Genomic DNA, 11,093 nt, shown 5'->3' with positions numbered 1-11,093 from the left:
CTGTGCAGTACAGATTTATGTTGCAGTCTGTGGGGACATCTCCCACAGCAGGCCTGTTAGTTGAAAAGCCACACTAACAGCTTAGCTTGAAAGGATCATTTTATTTTCTTCACCAAAAAAAAAAAAAATCTTTCATGCAATCCTGGCTTTCAGCATTGGACATCTAGAGAGAGTCTTTGCTAATAAAGCGAGCGCCTTTGCTCCTAAGATGCCGTTTAATTTCAAAACTAATGTAGGCTTTCTTTAGAGAGAGGGTTTGACCCGTGGAGGCAATTGCATTAAACAATTTACTGATGTTAATTAACTGCTGCAGCATTAAGATAAAGTCGCACCCAATCGTTTTCATCACTGACCTTGCAGTACAGTCAGCTTTCCAAGACAGCGTTATGAATACTAAACGGGCTCATACTGACAAAACCCAGAGCCAGGCTTCTAATTCCTCTCCAAACAGGCATCAGTGGAGCTTTGGTTTTGCATGGAAGGAAGGGGAGGGCACCCTTCTGCAAAAGCTGCAGCATTTCATAAGCCCCCACACAAGAGGCGTGCACAAGTGGAGGGAAGAGCACCGACCCATGTAAAGAATCCAACGAACGCGAGAAAATGATGTCCGATTAACTACGGCTCACGAAAGCAGGGAAATGCTTCTTTGTAGTTAAGCAATTAAGTAAATGGATTTTGGGCTGGCCAGCGGTAATGCAAACCTGTACATCAGGGAGGAAACTAGGAGAAGCCGCCTGGACTAAGGTCTGACTGAAAGCTCAGCAGACGCCGTGTTGCGTGTACATTGGCTCCAAGAGGGAGAAGGAGCCTGGAAGGTTATTAACTGCCCCAGCCTGAGCCCAGCACCTCGTTTCAAGCCTGGAGCCAGCTCCGCAGCAGTGGGCAGGGCTGGAAAGATGCTGCGTGGCTGCACGCTGTGGGCGATGCCCACAGCCCCTTGGCCAGGCCCAGGGATGGCTCCAACCCCAGCATGGCTGGGGAGGCATCGCCAGTGGTTTAAGGGGGTTTAGGCAGGATTAAGGGTTTTTGCACCAAGAGCGGGGCAGGGCACAGACACTGCCCTACACACAGCGCTCTGGGTGCGAGCCTGTCCTAGTACAAGTGGGTCATAATAAATACGGCCAGAGCTGAGGTCCCCCCTGTGCAACTGGGTCCCCATGGCCTCAGGAAGGTGCCTCTGGGCTAACACATGGCCAAAGAGCGAGGGGGCTACTCTGTGCTTACAAACCGGGTGCTCACATCCACACCATCCTGCCCCTCTCCTCCCCAGCTGCCTGCTTGTGCCTGGGGCAGGGGCTGCCCTGGCTGAAGCAGGAGGCAGAAAGAGCAGTTTGGTTTTTGGAAGCCACTCCCAGATGCTGCAAAAAGCTCTGTGGAGCTGAAAGGGCTGCCGTGCTCCCCTGCGAGAGCAGGATCCGTCCACGAGCAGCAGGGCTTGACTCTGGGTGGCACCAAGCAGAGTCATGTGTCTGCTCTTGCGTAAGATCTCAGCCCAGGACTCACACAGCCCGCGGGGATAAACACCTTCATTTCTAATGGGCGCAAACATATCTAGCCTGTAAAATGTCATATTTTGCTTGCAGGATTAAACAGCAATGCCTGCTTTTGGAACAGGGCTTGCCCGTGGTGAGTGATTCAACCCAGAGCACCCAGTGGCAGCAGAAGCACTTCGCCCCGTGGAAAGGCACAGAACTGGAGTTCATTCCCAGAGGAGTGACCCTGATCTCCTGTGGCTGTTTTAATTTATTCTCTTTAGTTTCCATTTCATACCAACCAGACCATGTACACAGCTCCTGTTAATGAACATCACTGCACCATCACTGCACTGCACTGCTTAATAATCAGCCTTTGGAAGCAAGAATTCTGCTAGAAGGCTAATCAAAACTTAGCTTTCATGTTTGACGTGTGTTACGCTGCAGTATTCCCTGGTTTTGGCTAAAGCCAAGGATTGGAAGAGAGTCCTTTGTTTCCAAAACAATCTGTTTTTAAGAGAAGTTAAGGTTCTGTTTCAGGCCAAAAATGCTTTGAGAGAGACTTTAGTGCTCTCCTTTCTCACTAGATAAATAAGGTGAGATGACCTTTGAGACTGCAAGTGTCCTGTATCTACATTATGCAAGAGATGTGCAGTAAGACAGAGCATTAAGTGGCATAATGCTGGAATCAGCAGCGGGTGAAAAGGAGTGGTCACAGGAGAGGAGCACGGGGATGAAAATGCACCATTAAACCCTGCAAGAGCTGGTTTCAGAGGGCTGACCCTTCCACTCAGAGCTTAATCTTGCATCTTCCTCTCTTCTTTCATTTATACTCTGCTTTTCAAGTCAATCATTTGCACTTGGAAGCCTACAGCCAGGGGAGTGCAGCCTGGGTGGGAACGTCTCCTGCTGCCCGCCTGCACATCAGGCCGGTCGCTGCCTGCCAGTTCTTGCCGGCAGCACCAGGTATTGCCCTTCTTCTCGCAGGAGGAGCCAGGAAGCAGCATCAGCCACAGCAGCCCTGCATTTACAGTCACGCAGATAACTGCTCCCAACCCTGGCCCACTGGAGCACTCCCTCCATGCCAGGCAGCGAGGACCACAGGGAGCAAAGTTCTCCTGCTCTGATGTAGCCCATAATCCATAAACTCAAAGGAAGAGATTTTCCTTTGCTGTAGTCCAGCCCACGTCTCACATCAGCAGAGTCTCCAGCAATAAGCTGCTCCTTAGCCAAGTGCTGGGGGGATCCTCACCATCCCCTGATGTAGGAGCAGCCCAACCAGCTCCAGTTTGCAGCCTGGCAGGAGCCTGAGCACGGTGATGAGCCTTTCTTTTATAGGGGGAGAAGCTGGTGGACACTCAGACGAGCTACCAGCCGCCCCAGCTGTGCTCCTCCAGCCCACTGGCACAGACACAGCTGATGTGAGAAGCTGCTCGTCTCACAGAGAGGCAAGGGAAAGGCTGCTCCTGCCTATTAATGCCTATTAATGGCACATGGGGGTGCCTGGGAGGTGGACAGGAGAAAAGCAGGAACAGAAACAAAATATACCTCCATGTTCAGCCAGACTGCAGCCAAGTTCCCAGGCTCTTGTCTGGGTACTGCTGAAAGCAGACTTTGTACTGCTTAATTCAGGGCATAATTTGCTTGATATTTGCCCAGGAAGCAAAATCATAGCAGATCCCAGCCAAAAAATCAGCCATGAAGAGACATCATAATCTTTCAGAAGTAACCTGAAGAATTGGTAAATGTACCCTCAGTGCCTTAATGCAGATTATACAGACTGTGTTTATGTGGTGCAACAGTGGTAAAAAAGATTCAAAGAAAATACTCAGATTTGCATTTTGCATGGAGTATTCATCTACTTCTTAACTATCAGTCCCATACTGGCTCAGACATATCATTTCCATGTCTACATGAGCCTGTCAAGACCTACTATCCCAATTAAAAACATTCTTGTGCACATCTTTCATCAAATTCAGGAGAAGGGGCTTGTTAAATTCTGGCAGTATCAAAGAACAGCAGCTGCACTGGGCCTCAGCCTCCAGGAGAAACTGGTCGTCTTAATGATAGACTTTGTGAGTGTGCAGCAGTTTCGGTGTGGGTGTCAGCAGGGAGCCTTGGGGCTGGCGTCCCACAGGAGGTTGGGGAGGTGGGTTGGTTACTGCTGGTCCGACACGTCTCCAGATGGAGAACATCAAACCTGCGCTGTGAGACCCAGGGTCCCGCTGGAGCTGCTCCAGTGGGAGACGACTGTAGATGTCCAAGGGGTTTTAATCACGTCCCAGCAGGGTTTGGGCAGTAACCGGTCGCTGAGCCTCAGCCCTTTCCCTGCTCACAACCAGACGGAGAGAAGGACCCTCCCCAATTCCAACTACTCCAGTATGAAGGAGGAATAAATTACTCCTATTTCAAGGAGCGTTGCATCTCTCTCTGCCTCATAAATTCACCAGGATAATCCCCACGCTTTGCCTGATACCTCTGTTTCTCTTCCATTCGGTGTTTTGTGTCGGTGCTCACGGTAATGTGTGGCAAAGGGAGGTGTGGGGAGTGCTCCCGTGCCAGTGTGGTGGCACTCCGTCTTCCTGCTGGCCCATAATATCCAGGATAAATAACCACACAAGGAGGAAGGCAAAGGGACTCAGACCCTGGGTCCGTGCGGGACCTCGGTGTGGGGACTCCTCCAGCTGCCTGCTGTGTGTAATACGACAGGCTGCTGCTTCAGCTGAACTTCTGGGCGATGCCTTAATCCCTGTGGGCATGCTGAAAACCTGCGAGCCTCGCGGTGGTTATGACAAACTAAGGCTTGGTAGAAAAGTGCTGCTGGGGTTCAGCTCATGTCACCCTGTCCCAGGTCCCCGCGCCCCAAGGCCAGGCAAGGAGCTGAGCTCAGCCTGTCCATCAGCCCCGAGCATTGTGAGGGCATCGCCCCAATTGCACCAACCAACCAAGGCAAGCCCTGGCTGTTTGCAGTTATTAATAATGAAAAAACAGTGTGGCAGACTCTCAGGCCTAGGAGCAACATTCCCTGGAAACTGGTGTCCTTCTAACTGCCCCCAGCCAAGGGTTACCTGATGTACAGAGCTGTCCCACCATGTTCAAGTATGCCTGTGCAGGGGGTGTCCTGAAGTGAATCTGAGTTCAGCTCCACCAGGAGTGGCCTGGGTGACGCCAGTCCATGCCCAGGACGACCTAGTGCAGGATTTGACACGATATACTCTGCATTTCTTTCCATTACCTTTTTTATCCCGTTCATTGTTTCTAATGGAATTTTAAAAGACAAAAGGCAGCCGTACCCTCAAACCTTGTTGCTGCCGCTCCATGTGTAGCACTGGAGAGCTAACGACCTGCAGATACGGAGAAGCCAGACACCAAACACATTCAAGCCTTTTATTGCCGACTCCTGCTGTGTTCAAACAACCAGGCTTTTCCTGGTTTGAGTTTGTTTTGCTTTACTTGCCAGCAATGCAAACTCCCCTGACATCTTAAAACCAAACTAGATCCAATGTTCCTCATTCCTGCTCTTAACACCCGTGCTCTGGCTCAGCCTTGGTGAGCCACTGGACTGCCCTTGGCAGGGCAGGGGTGTGGGTACGCTCCTGCTTCCCCGAGATCTCAGCTATTCTTTGTTTCCAAACATCCTTTAACTTTGAATTCCAGCAAGAGACAGAAAGGGTCACTGTTGTTCCTTGCACAAGGGTTTATGCACAGTGATAAGGAGCACTGCCCTGCCTAGCAGTTAATCATTAACTCCTACAGGCACTGCAGAGCAGGCAGGGGCTGTCACGATTTATTAAAAACAACTCTGTCTGCAGACAAGCTGTGCTGGGATGCTGACAGCAGCCCCGACAACTGCGCGTTGGTAAAACACGTGGGCCCAGAGCTGCGGCGCGATGCCGGTGCTGCCCCGTGCCCGTCGCGCTGCTCGCTCGGGCTGGTCGCAGGGAAGAGATTCACCAGCCAGCACGTGTTTGTTATAGGAAGGGTGAGAAATTTCCTTAACAAGTGTAGCCCAGAAGAACAAATTCTGTAACTTGTCTGAAAGTTAACTCTCCCTTAGTAGCAGGAGAAGGTGCAAGGCAGCAGTGGTCCCCCGGAGGGGTCCTTTCCATGTGCTGCCATCACTGCTTCCCTGCCTGAGCCATCCTCCTCGCCGCTACCTGTCTGCTGCTCCCAGCTTCTTTGTAAACGATGCTGAGAAAATGGCCCTTCTTGTTTTCAGTGCTGCTGCACCTGCTGAATTTATTTTCTTTTTGTTTAAAGGAGGTGGGGTCCCCACATGTCCCTGCTCCAAAAGCTGGGGTCGGCTTGGGACGCCTGGGGACCTTGTGCAGAGACCAAGATGAGCGTTCCCACCCCGGATGGGCGAGGGAGCAGTGCACGGTGCTGCCGTGGGTAAGGTTGCTTGTTACTAACCTTTAGAATCATCTCTGTCAAAGGCAATCTGCCTCCACCCAAAATATCCTGCCACCTCATTGCTCTTCAGACCAACTCAGGATGTAGCACCTGGCCCGACTGGCTCCTCTCAGGAGAGCTCGTTTGACAGCAATCCCACTGCGCCTGGCGCTGCCTTTGATCTCTCCCTGCTGAGGCAGGAGGTCCCCTCCTAAAACACAGCGCTACACAGCGTGGAGTGCCTGTTCCTCCCAATTATCCAGCAATTCTGCTCCTTTCTATCTGCACATGGGCTATGGATTTGCTGGGGGATGTAGCAATCCCAAGCTGCATTCATCACCTTTCGTAAGAAGCCCGGGGGGTGCCAGACACCGGTGGCTCACTGCCTGGGGGCAGCAGGTTTTGTGCACCCATGTGATGTCCTTCGGACATTCCCAAACACAAACACAGGCTGGGAGATGAGTGGATGTAGAGCAGCCCCAAGGAGAAGGACTTGGGGTGTTAGTGGATGGAAAACTGACTGAGCCAGCAACGTGCGCTGGCAGACAAAAACCCAACCGTGTCCTGGGCTGCACCCAGAGCAGTGCGGGCAGCAGGGTGAGGTGGGGGATTCTCCCCCTCTGCTCCACTCTCCTGAGACCCCCCTGCAGTGCTGGGTCCAGCTCTGGGGGCACCAACAGCAGAAGGACACGGACCTGCTTGATCGGGGCCAGAGGAGGCCACGAAGATGCTCGGGGGGCTGGAGCACCCCCCTGTGAGGACAGGCTGAGAGAGTTGGGGGGTTCAGCTGGAGAAGAGAAGGCTCTGGGGAGACCTTAGAGCGGCCTCCCAGGACTGAAAGGGGCTACAGGAAAGGGGGGAGGGACTCTTTAGTGGGGGATGTAGTGATAGGATGAGGGGTAATGGCTTTAAACTGAAAGAGAGCAGATTTATTTTAGATCTAAGGCAGAAATTCTTCCCTGTGAGGGTGGTGAGGCCCTGGCACAGGTTGCCCAGAGAAGCTGTGGCTGCCCCCTCCCTGGAAGGGTTCAAGACCAGGTTGGACGGGGCTTTGGGCAACCTGGGCTAGTGGAAGGTGTCCCTGCCTGGGGCAGGGGAATGGGACTGGGTGATCTTTAAGGTCCCTTCCAACCCAAACCAGTCTGTGAGTCTCTGATTCCTCTCAGACCTTCATCTCCAAGACTCCTTCATGTGAACACCGACGCGGGGTGGCAGCGTGTGCCCGGGGAGCGCAGCCCAGTGCTGCCACCGCCCCTCACCGGGACTCGAGTGCCTTAGGAGCAGGGACACTGCAGTGGGACACGGAGAACCGCTGCCAGGGGTGCTGCTGCAGGCAGATTTCCATTCTGGGAGCCTGTAGATGAGAAGGGGATTTGCTGCTGGCAGTGGGAATGGGGTGCTCTCCCTTAAATTATGCACAGGGATGGTCCTTCCCCTGTGTGCCTGTATCCTGCTCAGACCCACACCCAGGGGCTGAGTCTGGCAGGGATGGGGACAAGGCAGAGCTGCCCATGCTTACCCAGCAGAGGATACTTCACCTTTCCCAGTACTAAGGTCATAAAAATAGTTTAGAAAAAGAGAAGAGAAGCAGGATATGTGGTAATTAACATAGTACCACAGTTAAAATGAATTATTAACATTGCTGTGGAGGCAGAGAGGCTTTGCCTTAGAGGAAGCAATAAAACAATTACAAGAACAACCTTTGGCCACACAGAACAATTCCCAAACCCGGGGCACCCAGACCCTTCGGTGCGTCTCCAGAGCCGAGGTCTCCCTGGGGTGGGTGCTTGGTCTGCCTGTCCCCATCACCAGCTTTACCCCGAGGGCAGCACGTGGGGTCCTGCGGTGACACCGCTGCTGGGCTTCACCCCTTGTCACCCAGGCGAGGGCCCCCGGGGTGACCGGGCTGTTGGAGACCCCTCTTGCCCCTGGATAAGGTTTTCTTGCAGGGCAAGGACAAGGACCACCAGCTCAGCTCCGGTCCTCACCTCGCCCTTGCAAACCTCTCTCTGCCTCGCAGTAGTGGCACCGGCTCTGCTTCTCCTCTGGGGCCCCGAACACAAAACTGCTGCAGCATCTCTGAGCGCTGACGGAAGGAGCTGCACCCCGAACCATCAGCTTCCCCTTCAGCATCGCTCAGCAGGGGCTCACCGGAGAGGGGGTTTGTCAGGGGTTTCAGACTGAACATTTCAGCCCCATTTGCAGCGTGGAGAAATGGCACTGAGTAGTCTTAGGGGTTCCCACCATCAGTTTCGTGTTTTACAGCTTATTGCTAATAGAAGGGCAATCCTATTGCTTTGCTACTGATGGAATAAATGTCCTTAGATGGATTAATTCTGCTGAAGCCTAATCAATATTGGGAAGTTTATTGCACAGGTTTGGCACAAAACAACAATTACTGCAATATAAGCAATCGTATCATGATAAAGAAAGCAAAACTGCTTAACAGAGATTTATCTTCATCCAGGGAGATTCCAAAGTGCTTCAGTGATTGACTTACACAAAACACAATCTGTTTTCAAAGCATGCCTGCGCACAGGAGGGCCGGAGCAGGACCTTTGGACCCCGCCAGCGCACCCTCAGATCAGAACAGAGTCATTTCTGTCAGCTCTCCCGTCAGCACCCTGCACCACACACCACTTCTCACACGGTGAGCGTTACCCTGCAAACCCCAGCGATACGCAGAGCACTGGGACCAGTCCGGGGCATTCTCAGAAGTAGTTTTTTTTTCAATCAATCATTTTTATTTGAAGGAAAACCACACCAAAGTCCCTCACAATAACACAACTGTTACTATGCCCACATAGTTTTGAAATAACTATCACCAGGTCTACACTCCTCTCAATTCAGATTATTTGGTTAGTGCAAAAGAGGAATTCTCTGTGTGTGCATGAGCAAACTGTCCTTAGTTACATCTTCAGATCCAAGCACGGCCATTATCTGAGAACAAACCATAACTGAGGACAATGAACATGCCTCAAACATGCCTGGGTTTTGGTTGTGCCTGTGCAGAGCTCTGGGTTTGCTGGTGGGTGATGGTGCCTTTCCTGTGGCAACACAACCCACCATCTGACAAATTTTAATTATGCAATGGTTAAAATGCTGCAAGATTAAATTTAGAGAGAAATTAACCACCACAGAATGACGGCTTATGGAGCGAGCTTAAAGATATTTTCAGATAAAGATATTTTCAGGCCATTCAGCTCATTCAGGCCACGCTGCAATGATCTGATAAGGCCGTGCTAATGGGAGAAATTAATAACTGAAATGGCTTTCCTGGGAATTACAGCAGGAATGTGTGTAAATATTTATCCCTGTGGAGCTGGGCTGGTTTGGGCTTCTCAGGTAACGCACAAGCCACAGGGGACCACCAGTGCCCTGAGCTTCCCAGTGCCAGTTCCTGGCCACCTCCAGACCTCGCTGGGGACTGTCACATTGCAGCGAGAGTCACCAGATGAGTCTGTGGGCTGAAGCCCTACGAGCAGGGACTGGTAGCTCAAGAAAACAAACAGACAACCAAGCCAACCCTTAAGCAGGAGCCTAAAGGTTCACTTTGCAGAGCTGCAGAGGGTTTCCAGGGCTTTGCTGGTGATGGAGGTGATGGTCCCGTGGAAGAGGCACCTGAGTGTGCTCTGCAGGGCCCAGCAGGTATTACAGGGAAGAGAAAAAACAGCCTAAAAAAAAGTGTTTGTTGGTTAAACAGCATTTGTACCAGCATGGCATTATCACTTCCTTCATTCTCATTGCAGGAATTGTTTTATAAAAGGCTTTGAAGCAGAAACCGCTTTTTTGTCCTCTATTCATAAAGAGTATGGGATCAAAAGACAAGCATGACCTACACAAAGCATTCAGGTTCATTCAAACCACAGATATTTGAGGAAACATACACAAAAGTTCTTCCTTTATGTGAAGTTCTTCTGCCTGGAAGTGGTTCACAGCAAATAACATTTTACTACTATTATTTAGAAACAGTGGTTTTGTGTTAAAACTGCGCAAATTGTCTGTAGAGCAGGGAAATTCCTCTCAAATTTTTGCAATTTCTTCTCCTGGCCTCTTCACTTTTTCTTTTTCCCCCTTACATGATGTCATCCATGTCATTAAGTGCCTAAAAATGACCATTTTTGGGTTCCATACTCAGTACGTTGGTGGCACCTCTACTATTCCATCTCCAATCTGCTCAGCAATGCACATCTAGACTTAAGAAAATTTTTCAAACTCTGAACACCAATACATTAAAAAAAGAATTAAACATCAAGAGATGAGCAAAGACTAACTGAACTGCCAGCTGCAAAAACCACTTTATTAAACCAAAAGCAAACTGGAGGCAGAGCAGGAGAAAATTTCCCACAACGGAAGCATCACAATCTGAGGTAGGTGAGCCTCAATTTGCCTTTTAAATACTATTTTTTGGAGTACAACGCTGTTGTACAGCAATTATATGAGCTACTTTGATGGATTTCACCTATGATATGTAACAGATCTGAAATTTAAAATAACTATTTCTATAGCAATAAATGTAGTATAACTCATTTCCGGTGATTTTTTTTATTAAAAAAAAGGTAATGTGCTTTTTTCTTCTTTTTAAAGCTATAAGTTAGATTACCAGCTTTTTTTGCCAAGAACACACAGAAAAATTATGTGGACAAGGCAAATTCTTATGCCAGCCCACACAGAGAGACGCTGCCCAGTTTTGTAGCAGCAGCTAGCTCGCTCTGGATGGTGGCAGGATAATGGTTTAATCAGACAGAGGCAGAAAATTGATCATCTAAACATTTTCACAATACAAAACCAGAACAAAGACAGGAAAAAAACCCAACCATACATGGCTCACTTCTTAGTAAAGCCTGAGTTTCTGGGATTTATAATTCCAGCTCTTTCTTTTTTTTCACTTTCTGGGGTTTTTTAAATGCCTATTTGCTGGTTAAAAAAAAAAAAAACACCAACAAAAAACCAACCAAACCAAAACACCTCCTTGCCTAAAGCCTACGATTAAATGAGATTAAAATTCAGCTGACAGCTCTGCCCTGCAGATAGGAAACCAAGTCCACTCTCCTACATCAGTGCTCACTCTGTACGAGCATTTTCCCACAGACCCCACGGGGAGCTCCGACACGTGGCGAGAAAGACCTCGCTGAACGTGCTTTATTTTAGCTTCCACCTAATCCATCAACCGTTTGCAACATGGGTCAGCAACCTGCTCACAGACCTTCCTGCACATCAGCCACCACC

The sequence above is a fragment of the Strix uralensis genome, chromosome 24 (assembly GCF_047716275.1).
Source record: "Strix uralensis isolate ZFMK-TIS-50842 chromosome 24, bStrUra1, whole genome shotgun sequence".
In the NCBI taxonomy this organism is placed as follows: domain Eukaryota; kingdom Metazoa; phylum Chordata; class Aves; order Strigiformes; family Strigidae; genus Strix; species Strix uralensis.
The sequence above is the reverse complement of the archived record's forward strand: the minus strand, read 5'-3'. Positions refer to the sequence as shown.